Below are 16,521 nucleotides of genomic sequence, written 5' to 3'. Positions count from 1 at the left end.
ACTGGGCTGACTCACGGCGGAGGTGAAGCACGCGTTGAGCACTTCGTATACGAGGGCTGATCCCGAAGATTCTGCAATGGCGGGTCGACCCATGGCGCAGGTACAGTTCGCCATTAAGTGGCCCACATAGACAGCTTCCCTGTTCATCCTTTTTCACAGAGTGCAAAGCGCGGAGTTCTTTTTTTTTTTTGACTCTCATGAAGCGCCTGCTTCCCAAAAACGACGTTCAACATTGCATTCGTGCTATTTAAGGGCTTCGGAAGGAAGATGTTGAGCTAAGAGGCTTTCGTTGCTGGTGAAGCAGTTCGTCAGAGTAGCACCGCTTTTCGTGTCAATAAGATTTTGTCGATGTATTTCCCAAAATCGTACAACGATTCCCGGAGTAATTGAGGCGGTTACAAGGAATGACATGTAGGCATTTGCTTGTAATGTTCGGCTCCAATGACACCGTAAAGCCTATGTGCTCTCTGTTCGTGGCTCGAACCCCCATAACACCGTAGGCGCAGCAGCCCGGTGCCTACACCAACATATGCTTGTCTCATGCCGACGTTCACTAGAGCCGAACAGCCTTACAACGAATGCTTCCGCAATGTAATAACCAGTATAGCGATGGAACAACTCAGTCCAGCTATTATGTTTGGCGCAATGTACTGTCACACAACAGACGGCACTTTGGGGCGTCATGAAAACGGTTTTGTTTTATTGTTAAAATCAATTGCACGGATACTTGACACTCATTTGCACCATAGCCGTTGTATGCGGTATTCTGCTATCAGCGACGCATGTGCGACGCGGACTATAAGAACCTATATAAACTACCTCGAAGCACATCTAGCGCTTTTGCGCTGTTGTATGCTTGAATAGGCCGGTATATGGTAATTTCGGATTGGCATCGTTCATTGAGTGTCAGGACACCTTGAGGTCACTTGAACACATACCTGGCTATCGTCACAAATATCCAACAAAGAAGTATTCGAATGCCAACAACATAATTGAATCTATCAGTGTGAGCATGGTACTAGACTAAATGGGTCGTGCTTATCGCAGTGGCTGACAGGCGCTATTCGTTTCACATTCCTCTTTCTTCCGGTTTTGAAGCGGTCTGCGCAGGAATCGGAACCGACCACAACGATGTTATTTTTTGTGTTGGTTATAGGTCACCGAGCGCTTCCTCTACGTTAGGTTTAGCGCTCAGTTTCATGACCTGCTTAATACCATCGTTAACATGGTTTACACTCACTAACTTTCTTAATGATAGATTTTAATTACCCTAGCATAGACTGGTCCTATCCTGTACCAACTGTGTCTGACTCCTCCCGTGATAGCGAGGCATTTCTCTATCTGTGTTTCTATTACCATCTTACTCAGCTGATAACTCAACCAACTCGAGCTACAGCAACCAGTGTCAAAATCCTCTACTTAGTTTTGAGTACCGCTCGCGACCTTGTTATTTCTTTAAATATTTTGCCAAGGCCTAGCGATCATTGTTTTATTCATTTCAAGCTTAAAGGAAAAGTCAATCGTCCTCATAGCGAAGGAAAATACATTCGAGAGTGTAGTAAAGCCGACTACGCATCAATGAACACACAACTTGAAGTTTTTGTAGAAAAATATATGCCAGACTTTTATATTCGAAGCGCTGGAGAAAACTGGTAGCTTTTTTTAATAATAAGGTTATGAATTAGTACAAGAGTAAATGACATTCACTTCAAGTTTTAGAGTAATGAGGAAGTGTACTCTGCTATAATATTCTGGCTGCAAATAACCTTATGGAGGACGCTACACAGTTACGCAAATGTTTAATATAAATGAGAATATATCCAATTCCTCGTGGTAGGTGGGCACGTTTCTACAGCAAACATAATGGCGTACCATAGTCGAATTACTAATGGTTGGTCAATCTCATGGATTCAAGCCTTCCTATTCAAGAAAACACAATTTGTCTCTGCTAACAATTTTGACTCTTTTTTTTTGTCCTTTCAGTTCCGGGGTGGCACGAGGTTCTGTTCGCGGACACTTGCTTTTTCTCATTTATAATAAAGATTTGCGTAACTGTGTAGCGTCCTCCATAAGGTTATTTGCAGACGACTGTGTCATTTACAGAGTAATGTAATCTTTTTCTGACGTTATAAAATTACAATCCGATCTGGACAACGTATCCAACATGTGCGTCACTTGGAAAATGCGTCTGAACAGCCAAAAGAGCCACACCTGCAAGTGTGACTTCATTATGTGGCTTTTCACTGCAGGGATTCCAAAAGTAACCTTCTTTGGGAGTGTAGTCAAAGTTTTTCAGCTAATTTTTTCCTTAAAGCCGTATGAACGGGGCATAATGATGTTAAGGGAGCTTTGAGGTGAGTTCTTTGCTCAAGACAATTTTTCTGCCGCATGATGAGATGCTTTACTTTGTACGTCTGATCTAGCGTTGATTGGGGCACACCCCTAAGCGAAACCCTTAGATCTCTGTTTCAAGGTCGCGTTTTGAGCTGCAGAAAATATCACATGACCGAAGGAGGGCCGGAAGCGAACTAAAGCATGGGCAGCCGTGCATAAGAGATGATTACTGATTAGCAAAGTTAAATAATGATTGATTAGTGATTGGATTAACATGAATTAAGGTGTATAAAGGAGTATTAAGGCAGATTAAAGTCGATGAAAGTGGATTGGGGTGAATGAAGGTGGATTAAAGTACATCAGGGAGGATTAGGCGGATTACGGTGGAATCAAATGAATGGAGGAGTATTAGGGAGGATTAAGAAGGATTAAGGTACATTAACGAGGATTAGGGTGGATGTCGCAGAAACGAGACGAGGCAGCTGCGTTCTATGCGAACGAAATCGAGATTCTTCTTTTTTTCTTCTTTTATTGCTTTTTATTTACCTTGCGTGCCTTTCGAGCCCACCGTATTCTTCTTTCTCATCTTGTCCGCTCCCATGAATTTCAATAGCTTTCGGCCACGAAAGGTTTTCTTCTCATCAGTGGAAGCAACCTTCAAGTGTGTAAAGATGTACATGTCTCTGAAGGAGACTTCCTTTCGTATTTAGGAGACAGGAGCGCGACTTAGCGTCGACTCCAGAATATACTTCAATTACGTTTTCTTCTTAGACTTGCGTTTCTTTTTCCTTTCTTTTTCTTTTTGGAGCGTTTCTTTTTTTTTAGAACGCCTTTTCTTGTTGTTTGCGTCGTCATCTTTCACGACATACGCAGCAACAGTTGTCCTGACATCCTAAAATTCTAAGCCTGCGCTTAGAATGTTCCCATTCTCACTGGCGAAATCTTTGTTGACAGTGTCTTGAACAAGTCCTGTTACTGATTCTAGTAAGGCAGGTAGAACGCAGACGAACGACGTCCGGCCTGTTGACTAAGCCGACGAAGTCAGGCCTGTTGACAGCTACTTCAGCCCCTGCGTTAAGGCCTGGAAATCAAGGAAGGCGCCGCGAGTCAGAGTTCGGACAGTGGCGAGCCCCTCTTTACCCATGCTTCTGAGGAATCGAAATTTGACGTTCGACACTTCCCCGAACGCACAGCACCGGCGGATGTTGTCTTTCGAGATCCCAAGGGCCTCCTGGTGCTTCGAAACTTTTTATTCTCGCCTACCAATCTGTGGCGGGCAGAATTAGCAGACGATCTAGAGTTTGTCTCGGCTGTAGGGAGGCTGGATGAGGCTGACCTCTTACACATTACGTTTATCGTAGTGGACGTGCACGGCTCGCTTGGAACTACATCGTCCATTACTTGAAAGCAGTCGTGGACCATTCTCGCTACAGTTTCAGCTCCTTGCACCTTGGTGTACCTAGGCTGTGTCGAGCATAATTCGGTTTTAATTACGTCATCCATGACTTGCAAACAGTCCTGGACTACTTGAACTACTGTTTGGGGCTCTGGTGATTCGGTGTACATAGATGGCGCAGGCATGCTGGACGTGTACTCGTACATGCTGTCCATTTCGCTAAATAAGCGTTCGTCGACGACGCCTCCTGTCCCGTGGTGTCGTCCTGATGGGAGTCGTCAGCATCGATACCGAGCGCAATCGCAAGAAGATTCAAGACTTCGCTTTTCGGTTGTTCTATTGAAGGTTGCTGGATTACTTGAGTAATGTTTGATGGTGCTGGAATAATGATCAATGTGACGTTGGATACCGCGGCTTCTTACGTACCTTCAACTTCATGAAAGGTGTACTTTTCTACAATGGTGACGACGGTTGGAGCTGTCGTGAGACCCGTTTGATGTCCTTGGAAGCTCTCTTGGCCGAATGCGCCATCCTCGTTTCCACCGAGGTAGTCTTCAAGAATAACTGTTTCTTCAATAGATTCCACGTTTTCTTTCCATGAAAGTCTGACAGAATATCGCCTCTCTTCAAATATTAAGTCCCTCTTGAAGTGCTGAATCACTTCCTCTTCTTTCTTGGTTTCTTTCTCAGGGCACTTTATGCTTATAGTTTCAATATCCCAGAAATGTCTGAGTTCTGTCTGTATTTCAGAGTTATCCACGTTGACGTCAAGTACCATTACGGTTGACTTCTCCATTATTGTTGCTGATATCTTAGCTTGACCTTGTACTGTCCAGCCGAATATGGTTTCTGCTGCTGTCAACCTTTCTTATAGTCTTCGAATCCCACCTGTCATTACTTGCCAATACTGGTCTGATCCTATAAATAATCCGATTTCCATGATTTATGTGCTTCTGCATAAACTGTCAGCCAGCTTGAATCCGTCCCCTTCATGCTTCTTTAGCAGCGATATAGGCAGGAACGGTAATCTTTCTTGTGAAATTATGTCTACCTCCAGAACTTAAGGCATTCTGGATGTCCCTCTCCCCTTGAGCTACGTGACGCAAAAGAAGCCCACATATAAGTTCCGTGCAGCGTGCTACGAAGCTACGAGCGGCGCACCTGTGCTCAAAATGAGACGCGGAAGACCGAGCGGGCGACGACCACGATAACAATTCCATTAGTTCCGTGAACCCTGCCACTTCTTGGGCAGCTTCGGGGTTAGAAAAGTCCTGGCATGCTGCGACATGCTTCCGCGCGCACTTTTTTTCTGAACGTGAGCCATGCATGTAGTCTCTGCGCTGTTGCTGCGATTGCGGTTGTGTGTCCGGCAAGCCTTCATTGCCGCGGAATGTGGATTACGTTCATGGCAAGATATGCCTAACAAGTGCTGCATGCCCAATTGCTCGAGCAATTACAAATCGGGGCCGAAAAACCATGCGTTCATGTTTCCGCGAGACCAACTAATGACAGAATATTGGGTGCCAATGATAAGGCAAAGAAGAATTCGGCGAAATAAGGCAGCTATTCCTTTGTAAATAGTTGCACGAATGCTTTGTATCTGCATTGCTAAACTCATTTGAGGTGTTGAATATATGTGGGCTGCAGTACTGCATGTAATAATGCCTCGAAAACAATATTCTTCGTTTAGAGGCTAATCTAGACTGGAATAAATACATGTATCCCGAATGTGAAGAAGGACACACCAGTGAAGTTGTCATGAAATATCTGTTATAGTGCAGTGCTAACATGCTGTTAAATAACTTTTGTGGTCACATGAATGGCAAACTCTTTGAGGCCGACAATAAATCAAGGCAAAGAAGCTACTCTGAAGAAGAGGCAGCACTGTGACTTTTCAATATAAACCATGCTCCCTGTCATCATTTACCCGAAATTCATTCAAAATCCTAAGGTTGAACCATTTAATTATTTATGGACGGACTTTTTATTAATGCAGCGCATAAATAGTTGTGTATAAATAAAATAATATTGGAACACCTCTTCTTCTCCGTGGCCCATCTGATCAACTATACCTAAAAAAGAAACAATAACTGCGCTCTGGTTAACGTTGCCCATAAGGGCGCCATCCCTTCATTCAACCCGTATCTCCGAGCCCTCCGCCAGTCCCTTCTCCGTGACGTCACTCGCCGAGCGATCACGCCTTCGGTTGTCTAGGTGGAGTCGACAAAACTGGTTGGCAATGAGGCAAGGATGTCGCGCGGCGGCGGCAGAGTTAAAAGAGTGGTGGTACTCCCAAATTACCAAGGGACTTTCGCGCACCCTAGGGTGCCTCAATGCCATGCTTCTCCGTCTGAAACGTCCATTGTGTCGGAACATGTGAAGGCACGCAGTGACGGACAGGGGGAATTTAGGCTCTGCGATCGCTGACACTGTAAAAATGTCTTTTTCAGGCATTTTGTACGTTTATGCACACTGCAATATTTCCACCCAACGTTAAAAACGGAGGTTGAAAGCTCAGAGTAAAGCAATATTAGAATGAGTTCGAGTCCTGCAAATAATTATTCGCTTTTACCGTGCTTTCGCTTACGCTAAGAAACTTTCCTCAAAAACTGTGTTCACGCATACGTTGCAACTAAATGTTGGAGAGGTTTTCCTTCCAAAACACTCTCGCAAGTGTTCACCGTTAAGCTTTAGCTGCATCGTGATGTGAAAACATATAGGACAAAACAAAGTCAATAGTACTGCAGCGTTATCCATAGATGAAGGTGATGTATTTATCGAGATGCAAATCGTGCGTGTGAACACGCGGTCGGAAACCGTCTTACATTAGCAGAGACACGCTATTCGAGTGTCGAAAAGCAAGGTTGACATCGCGGTTTCGATCACAGCCGTGGCTGCCAAATTTCAAACGACGCAGAATGTAAAAACGCTCGTGAACTTAGATTTTGGTGAACGTTAATGAAGCACACGTAGGGAAACTTATTTCTGACTCCCTCACTAAGCATCATAATCAGATCGGGGCTTTGGCCCATAAAATGGCAGTATTCATTCTCTTGAATAAATGCAAAGCAAACGCATTATATTATACAATGCTTGGCCATTTTGCTGAACAACACATTTGCCTTAGTGCAATACCGGGCCGATACGCGGCGGATGTGGAGCACATGTTAAGCACTTCCCATACGGGCGCCGATCCCGAAGATTGTGCAATAACGGGTCGACCTGTGGGGCAGGTTCAGTTCGCCATTAAGCTGATCATCCTTTTTCAGAGTGGAAAGCAGCGAGCATTCGCTGCTTTCATAATAAACTCATAAAGCCAGTTCTTGCCAAAAACGACGTTCAACATTGCCATTGTGCTCTTTGAGGGCTATGCATGGCAAATGTTGAGCTAACAGGCTTTCGTTGCTAGCGAAGCAGTTCACCGAGACTGTACCGCTTTTCGTGTCAATAAGATTTTGTCGATGTATTTGACAGAATCGTACAAAGATTCCCGGAGTGACTGAGGTGCTTATAAGCAATGACATTAGAGTTTTGCCTGCGCTAGTCGGCTCCGATGGCATTGTGTTCGGTGAATTCTTCGCTTCCTAGATCGAACAGTCCTGCCACCAATGCCTCCACAACGTAATAACCTGTATAACGATGGAACAACTCGGTCCCGATATTGTGTTTTGCGCAATCTACTGTGTGACAGCAGACGGCAACTGCGGCATCATGAAAACGGCTTTGTTTTATTGCCGCAGCCAATTGCGCGGATACTCAAGACTCATTTGCACCATCGCCGTTCTATAGCGCTGTTGTGCAATCAACGACGAATGTGCGGCGCGCCCTATAACAATTTATTTATACCACCTAGAAGCAAATCTGACGCTAGTGCGCTGTTGTATGCATGAAAAAGCCGGTACATGGTAATTTCGGATTGGCAACAGAGAGACCTGGCTGTCGTCACAAATATCCAACAAAGAAGTATTCGAATGCCAACAACATTCTTGCATCTGTCGGTGTGACCGTGCTAATAGATTATGTGGCGGCATGCTTATCGCAATGGCTGACAGGCTCGATTCGTTTGACATTCTTCTTTCTTCCGGTTTAGAAGTCTGCGCAGGAATTAGTATCAACCGCGGCGATGTTATTTTTTTGCCCATGTTTTATGCCACCGAGCTCTACCTCCACGCTACGTTTAGCGCTGATGTGCATGACCTGCTTAATACCATTGGGACATGGTTTACATTCACCACTTTTCTTAATGGGAGATTTCAATTACCCTAACACAAACCGGTCCTATCTGTACCAACTGTATCCGACTCACCCAGTGATAGCAAGGAATTTCTCGATTTGTGTTTCGATTTCCATCTTACTCGGCCGATTACTCAACCAACGCGAATTACAGCAACCAGTGCTAACTTCCTCGACTTGTGGTACTTGGCATGCATCGAAATTGACATACTATGACAAGAGTGTACGACGAACATAAATAATTATTCCTGACATGAATGCCATGTCATGCGTGTCACGTAGATCATGAATAACCGCCTACGTGTTAATATGTACGAAAATCGGCAGAGTGTGACAAGAGTCATGAAGAATATAAATGATAGCTCATCACACGATTACCATGACATGCGTGTCGTGTAGGTCATGAAACAGCCGCCTGAGTCCTGGTGGTTCGATGGTCGTTTCGGTAACTCTGTAGGCTGCCCACACACTCCTTCGCATAACATCTAAACCCACAGGGCGCGATGTCTGCCAGGTTATATCGCACAACACCATGTCTTGTTTCATTATGAGCACTTGTTATTGGATGTACAATAATATGAAACGTAAAAGTTGCAGTGACGTTTTACTTCGTCAACTCGGTTTACGCGCAAGCGTATCGGATCAGTTCTCTTTTTGTGAATTTCGTGTAGAATGCTTTAAAAATTCTGTGATTGTGTGTAAATGTGGCGGATCCACATCGATTCCTACGGGGCGTCGTGTTCGCCAGGTTATACTGCACAAAGCCATGTCTTGTTTTACTGTGAGGACTTGTAATTGGGTGTACAATAATATGAATCGTAAAAGTTACAGTGACGAGACGAGTTACAGTGACCTCGTAAAGGCGGGTTGGGTTGCACGCAAGCGTATGGGTTGTATTCCCTTTTTGAGCATTGCGTTTAGAATGCTTTAAAAATTATCAGATTGTGTGTAGGGTTGGCGGATCTTCTATTTCCAAGGCTTATCTTTACCTTCTATGCTTCGTTTGGCGTTTCTCGATTTTTAAATAATTTTACAGTGCCATTAGGAAAGTTGGTGAGGCACTGTAAGCAAATGCACAGTCTTTGACATTTCAAACGATTTGGTAATGTACTATCCCCGCTATACATTCTGCCCTTCCTCTCCGTCTCCCTCTTCTGAAGTCTCCTTTGCACATCACGCTCACGCCTGCTGCCGGATTTGTTCAGCTCATGCCTGGCTCTTCGCGACGGCATCGGGGTCGCTCGACTCGCACTGGGCCTGCCGCTGCTTGCGTCGCCGCTCCGTCCGTCTCGCTCGGCGCCCGGCCTCTAGATCCCGACACGGACCCGGCACGTCCATGGCGCACACAGAAGCCACAACAACTTCTCAATGAGGCCGACCTAGCGTCAGCACCGCCTACCCTGCCCCTCTGCGACGTTTCACCTCCTTTCTCCCACCCCGCTTCGCTCAACATCACCTGACTTTCCCTTTGATGGCGTTGCTTGGCCGCGCGCCCTAGCGTGCCTGCATTCCACGCTTTTCGGTCGAGGGTGGCGACCCGTCTTGTTGGTGACGCGTCTATTGTGTCAGAACACGTAAAGGCGCGCTGTGACGGGCAGCGGCAATTTAGGTTCTGTGATCGCTGACAGTGTAAAAATGTCAATGTCTGGCAGTTTGTACTATTACGTGCATTGCAGTATTTTCGTCCAACGTTAGAAAGGGAGGTTAAACGCTCACTACAAACTAATTGTAGAATGAATTCCAACCCTGCAGACAATCTGTCGTTTTCGCCGCGCTATCGCTTACGCTAACAAACTTGCTTCAAACACTGAGTTCACGCAAATGGTGTACGTACACTAAATGTCGTGGAGGTTGTCCTTCAAAAATGCTTACGCAAGTTTTCACCGTAAAGCTTTTTTTAGCTGCATGGTGCTGTGAAAAGATAGAGGACAAAACAAGGCGAATAAATACGGCAGCGTCACCGATAGCTCACGGTAGTGTATTTATCCAGATACAAATCGTGGGTGTGAAATGTAAGAATGATGAAGAACGCGCGGTCGGAAACCGTGTTACATTACCAGAGACACGCTATTCGGATGTCAAATAGGAAGCTTGAGGTTGCGGTTTCTATCACGGCCACGGAAGGCAAACTTCAAACGAGGCAAAATGAAAAAAAAATGCTCTTGCACTAATATTTTCGTGCACATTAAAGAAGCTCTCAGCACAATGATTAATCAGATCGCGGTTTCGGCCCAGAAAAGCGCGCAATATATTGTCTTTAATGAACGGAAACCAGACGCACTATAAACGCAATGCCTAAACATTCGCTGAAAAACTCATTTGCCTTAGTGCAATAACGCGGTCCGACTGGCGGCGGAGATGAAGCAGGCGTTAAGGACTCCCCGTACGTGGGCCGATCCCGAAGATGGTGCAATGTGGGTCGACCCGGGGAGCAGGTGCAGTTCGCCATTTAAATGGCCTGCATACACGGCTTCGCAGTTCGTCCTAATTCACAGAGTGGAAAGCGCCGGAATTTTTTTTTTCGACTCTCATAAGGCGCGTTCTTTCCAAAAAACGACATTCAACATTGCGTTTGTGCTCTTTAATGGCTTTGCATGAAAGATGTTCAGCTAACAGGCTTTCGTTGCTAGCGAAGCAGTTCACCGAGGCCATACCACTTTTTGCGTTAATAAGATTTTGGCGATGTATTTGTCAGATTCTTACAAACATCCCCGGAGTAGCTGAGGTGGTTACAAGCGATGACATGTGGGCTTTTGCCCATCAGAGTCGGCTCCGATCTCACTGGCCAGTATTCTCATTCACCCCCGCAGGCGCTGCAGCTGGATGTCCGAACTGACGTATGCACAACCATACCGACGCCCACTACAGTCGAAGCACCTTACTTCAACTTGAACTTTATTCGTTCTTCTAGTACACGCTAGAAACGTCCTCCTGGGCTGAAAGCTGCCATAAGAAGCCTGTCTGGACTCAATTGTAACAGAGAGTACTTTATAACATCAAAAACAGTTGTAACATTTTCAAATATAACCATATTGACCGGATAATTGTCTTGCGATAGAGAAACGAACATTCAAGGATATTTGATAAGATTAACAGAAAAATATCATCAAAGGTCACCACATAATTAGAATCATTATACATGAAATATGTATATTTACATGCGAAGAAAACACATCTTCAGTGCCCTGCGAGAAAAATTAGAAGTGTCAGCGTAATTATTAAGGATTTGTGGTAAAATTGTGTTCGATAGATTGTAATTTCTATTCAGTGCGAAAACGTGGTACATACCAAGGATAAGGATTCCTTGGATGTGGCGGTATTTTACGGCTCTGCAAGGCCGCTATGGATGTAAGCCAATTCCTTAATTCTTCTTTTGCAAAATAAAACATATGCAAAACGCGAATGCCTCTAAGCAGTGCTTTTAAATTATGGGGTTTTACGTGCCAAAACAAGTTACTGATTATGAGGGAAGCCGTAGTGGAGGACACCGGAAATTTCGACCACCTGAGGTTCATCAACGGGCACCTAAATCTAAGCGCACGCATGTTTTAGCATTTCGCCGCCATCGAAATGCGGCCGCCGTGGCCGGGATTTGATGCCGCGACATCGTGCTCAGCAGCACAACACCATAGCCACTGAGCAACCACGGCGGGTTGACCCCCTCCACACCGTAATAGGCACTATAGCTATGGAATAGCTTAGTCCCTGTTGCGTGTTGGTCGCAATCTACTGTCTGTCACCCGATGGCAATTGCGCCTTCATGAAGAGGGTTATGTTTTATTGTCATAGCAATTGTAGGGATACTCATGACTCATTTGCACCATCGCCGTTGTACAGCGCCGTTGTGCTATCAAAGACGCATTTCGGCGCGCGCTTTAAGAACTTCTCTATACTACCTAGAAGGAAATCTGGCGCTAATGCGCTGTTGTATGCATGAAAAAGCCGGTATATGGTAATTTCGGATTGGCATCGTTCACGGAGAAACAGGACGCCTCGATGTCACTTGAACAGAGACCTGGCTATCGTCACAAATATCCATCAAAGGAGTATTCGAATGCCAACAACATTAGTGCATTTATCAGTGTGAACCTGGTACTATAGGTTAGGTGGCAGTCTGCTTCTCGCAGTGTCTAACAGGCAATATTCGTTTCACATTCCTCTTTCTTCCGGTTTAGAAGCAGTCTGCGGTGAAGGAATTCATATCCACGAGCGCGGTGTTATTTTTTGTGCATGTTATGGGCCAAGCAGCGCTTCCTCTACGCTACATTTAGCGCTGATGTTCATGACGTGCTTAATACCATCGGGACATGGTTTACGCTCACCAATTTTCTTAATGGGAGACTTCAGTAACCCATCACAGACTCGTTCTATCCTTTACCAACTCTATCCGACTCATCCAGTCATAGCAAGGCATTTCTCCATTTCAGTTTCGGTTTCCATCTTACTCAGCTGATTACTCAACCATCTCGAACTACAGCAACTAGGGCTTAGATGCTCGACTACCAGTGCTAACAATGATCGCTAGTTCAGGGCCTACCGATCATTGTTTCATTCATTTCAAGCTTAAAAAAAAACGTCAATCGTCCTAATAGCAAACGCGAATACGTTCGAGACTTCAGTAAAGCCGACCCCGCATCAATGAACACACAACTTGAAGTTTTTGTTGAAGAATATAACCCAGACTTTTACACTCGGAGCGTTGAACAAAACTGGTCGCTTTTTAAAAGTGAAGTAGGTAATTAGTACAAAAATATATACCCCCTCCGAGTTATTCAGTGTAACCATCGATCAGCGTGGTTTAATGCATCTCTAAAACGTATCTCGAACAGGAAGAAGCGGCTGCTTCACCAAGCTAAAAAACGTAATACAACTGATAGCTGCTGTGCCTGTTAGCAGGTTGCTTCACTGTTTCAAAACGCAGTCAAAAAGCTAAACGCATCTTATTTTCCAATGCACTTCCCTCTCTGCTGACTGAAAATACTACAAAATTTTGGAATGTTGTCAAGGATTCCTAATGTAACACAATATCGTCAACTGATGTACGTGCTGCTGTTGTTGCGCACGAAGAATATTGTTCAACACTCAATGATTAAGTGCTCTCTAAATCATTTCTGAGTAACGTGTCGTCCTGTACTTCTTCATCTGAACTTGTTAAGATGAATTTTCCTCAGATGGCACCCTTGTTAATCGATTTCGATGGTGTCGCGAACTACATTCGTAAATTAAGATTTTCGTCATCGTCAGGAACCGTAGACAATAACTCCAATTTTTTGAATAACAACGAAGTGTGCTCTGCTATAATCTTGTGCATTATATTTTCGCAGTCTATACTGTTGTGCTCATTACCAAAGGATTTCAACGTTGGCAAGGTTGTTCAATTATGTATTTCTGGCGACGTCCATTGACCATTAAAATACAGGCCGATTTCTTTAACCAGATAATCAGGCAATATTCTAGAGCACACAATGAACTCTATTCTCATTAACTTCCTAGAAACAAATTCATACTTTTCATATTGTCAGCATCGGTCCCGTAATTCGTTTTCCTGTAATACCGAACTTACTTAATTTACACATGACCATGTGCCGCGTTGGATGATGGATTTCGAATCGGCACTATCTCCTTAGACTTTTGTAAAGCATTGTATCTCGTCTCTCACCAATTACTTTGTCTAAAATGCACCCAACATTGACTGTAATCTTATCTCAAGGATTGAAAACGTATTGTTCAATAGAACACTATTTGTCTCCGCTTGCAATTTTTACTCTTCGCTCTGTCCGGTCAGTTCCACGGTTCCGCTAGGTTCTGTTCTGGGGCACTTGCTTTTTCTAATTTATATTAACGATTTGCCTAGCTGTGTAGCGTCCTCCATGAGGTTATTTGGAGACGATTGTGTCATTTACAGAGTAATATAATCGAATTCTGAAACTCAACATTTCAATCCGGTATAGAGAAGGTGTCTAACTAGTGCGTCACTTGGAAAATGCGAGTTAACAGCCAAAAGTGCAAACTAATGAGGATCTGCCGCAATACTGCTTCGTCTAACCTATCAAACTATCACTTGAACTCTCTACTCGAAGAAGTGACTTCCCATAAATACTTAAAGATCCACATAACATATCATTTTTTCTTGCAAACACATAAACCACCTCACTAATAATGCTAACCACACGCTTGTTTACCTCCACCGCAACTTCTCTATGGCCCCCGCTAATTTTGGGCTCATCATCATCACCATCAGCCTGGCCTCGCACACTGCAGTGCAAAGAGGTCTCCAATATTTCTCCTACTACCACTGTCATGTGCTCATTGTGGCTATGTTGTCCCTACAAACTTCTTAATCTCATCCGTCCACCTAACTTTCTGTGGTCCCCTGCTACGCTTCCATTCACTTGGAATCCAGTCCGCAACCCTTAATGACCACCGCTTATGTTGCCTCCTGATAACATGCCCTGCCCATGCCAGTTTCAAATTAAAGCTTAAATTTAAGCTGCTTTTTTACAAAACACTAATACGTCCTAAGCTTAAGTATGCCTCTTCTGTCTGGGACCCTGGCCTAGATTACTTAACAACTGCAATAGAATCTACACAAAATTGTGGCGCACGTTTCATGGTATGGTATGATGAACTTTATTTAATGTCCTGAAGAAAAACCCTTAGGTTGACGCAGGCGGCTGCCACGTCGGGACAGTAAGGTTTAACCTTACCGTTATTCTTAGTAACTATTCTTGGACATCAAGTGTAACATCTATGAAGGCTACTTTAATTCTCCCTCTCCTACATCCCGTAGGAAGTTAGCGCTATTAAAAACTGTATTTTTCTCTGAAGCTGCATAAATAGTATCTCGCATTGTCCGTCACGATAAATTGAGCGTTCCACATTGTAACACTTTGCTTTAAAGGCTTTAAATATGCTTTGATTGTGTGTAAGTGTGTCGTTTTTTTTCAGGCTTACTTTAATTTTGTATATTGCGTTTCCTCTTTTTCGGTAGATTTTTAAAGTGTTAAGTGCCGTTAGGAAATATGGTGAAGCACTATAAGGAATTGCACAGTCTTTAATATTTCAGGCAATACGGCATTGTACTATTCACACTAAACATTTTGCCCTTCCTCTCCGTCTTCCCGTTCCGGAGTCTCCTGCGCACAACAAGCCTGCGCCTTCTGCCGGACTTGTTCAGCTCGTTCCTGGCTCTTGGGGAGGACTTCGGGGTCGGTCGACTCAAGCTGGGCCTGCCGCCGCTTGCGTCGCTGTTCGGTCCTTCGTGATCGGCGCCCAACCTCTAGATAACGACACGAACCCGGTCCGTCCATAGCTCACACAGAGCCCGTAACAACTTCTCAATGAGGCCTACCCAGCGCGCCACCGCCTACCCCGCTCCTCCGCGACGATTCGCCTCCTTTCTCCTTCTCCGCTTCGCTCAACCTCACCTACACTTTCCTCTAGGTGGCGTTGCTTGGCCGCGCGCCCTAGGGTGCCTTGAAGCCACGCTTGTCCGTACAGGGTGGTGACCCGTGTGATTGGCGATACGCCTATTGTGTCGGAACACGTGATGGCATGCTGTGACAGACAGCGGGAATTGAGGTTCTCCGATCTCCTGACAATGTGCAAATGTGTACTTCAGGCAGTTTGCACGATTACGTCCATTGCAATATTTGCATCCAACGTTCGAAACGCAGTTTGAACGCTCAGTTTAAGCCAATACTAGAATGAGTTCGACTTCTGCAGATAATTAGTTGTTCTTGCAGCGTTTTCGATTAAGCTAAAGAACTTGTGTCGAACACTGAGTTCACGCATAAGGTGTACGCTAAATGTCGTCGAGGTTCTCCTTCAAAAACACTTACGCATGTTTTTACCCTAAATATTTAGTTGCATGACGCTGTGAAAAGATGGAGGACAAAACAAGGTGAATAAATACGGCAGCGTTACCGATAGCTCACGGTAGTGTATTTATCGAGATACAAATCGTGGGTGTGAAATGTAAGAATGATGAGGAACGCGCGGTCGGAAACAGTGTTATGTTACCAGAGACACGCTGTTCGGATGTCAAATAGGAAGCTTGAGGTTGCGGTTTCTATCACGGCCACGGCAGCCAAACTTCAAACGAGGCAAAATGAAAAAAATAATGCTCTTGCACTAATATTTTCGTGCACATTAAAGAAGCTCTCAGCATAATGATTAATCAGATCGCGGTTTCGGCCCAGAAAAGCGCGCAATTTGTTGTCTTTAATGAACGGAAACCAGACGCACTATAAACGCAATGCCTAAACATTCGCTGAAAAACTCATTTGCCTCAGTGCGATACCGCGGGCCGACCCGCGGCGGAGATGAAGCAGGCGTTAAGGACTCCCCGTACGTGGGCCGATCCCGAATATAGTGCAATGTGGGTGGACCCGGGGAGCAAGTGCAGTTCGCCATTTAAATGGCCTGCATACACGGCTTCGCAGTTCATCTTTTTTCAGAGTGGAAAGCGCCGGAATTTTTTTTTTTTTCGATTCTCATAAGGCGCGTTCTTTCCAAAAAACGACGTTCAACATTGCGTTTGTGCTTTTTAAGGGCTT

At 44.7% G+C, this 16,521-nt stretch overlaps 1 pseudogene; it reads left to right on the top strand.

Moving 5' to 3' along the window:
* LOC139055785 (uncharacterized) overlaps positions 1-15,228 on the top strand; it is a 96,045-nt pseudogene extending 80,817 nt beyond the window's left edge.
* Positions 15,229-16,521: the final 1,293 nt, after the last annotated feature.

The sequence above is a fragment of the Dermacentor albipictus genome, chromosome 2 (assembly GCF_038994185.2).
Source record: "Dermacentor albipictus isolate Rhodes 1998 colony chromosome 2, USDA_Dalb.pri_finalv2, whole genome shotgun sequence".
Classification (NCBI taxonomy): domain Eukaryota; kingdom Metazoa; phylum Arthropoda; class Arachnida; order Ixodida; family Ixodidae; genus Dermacentor; species Dermacentor albipictus.
Note: the sequence above shows the minus strand (reverse complement) of the source record. Positions and strands in the feature narration are given on the sequence as shown.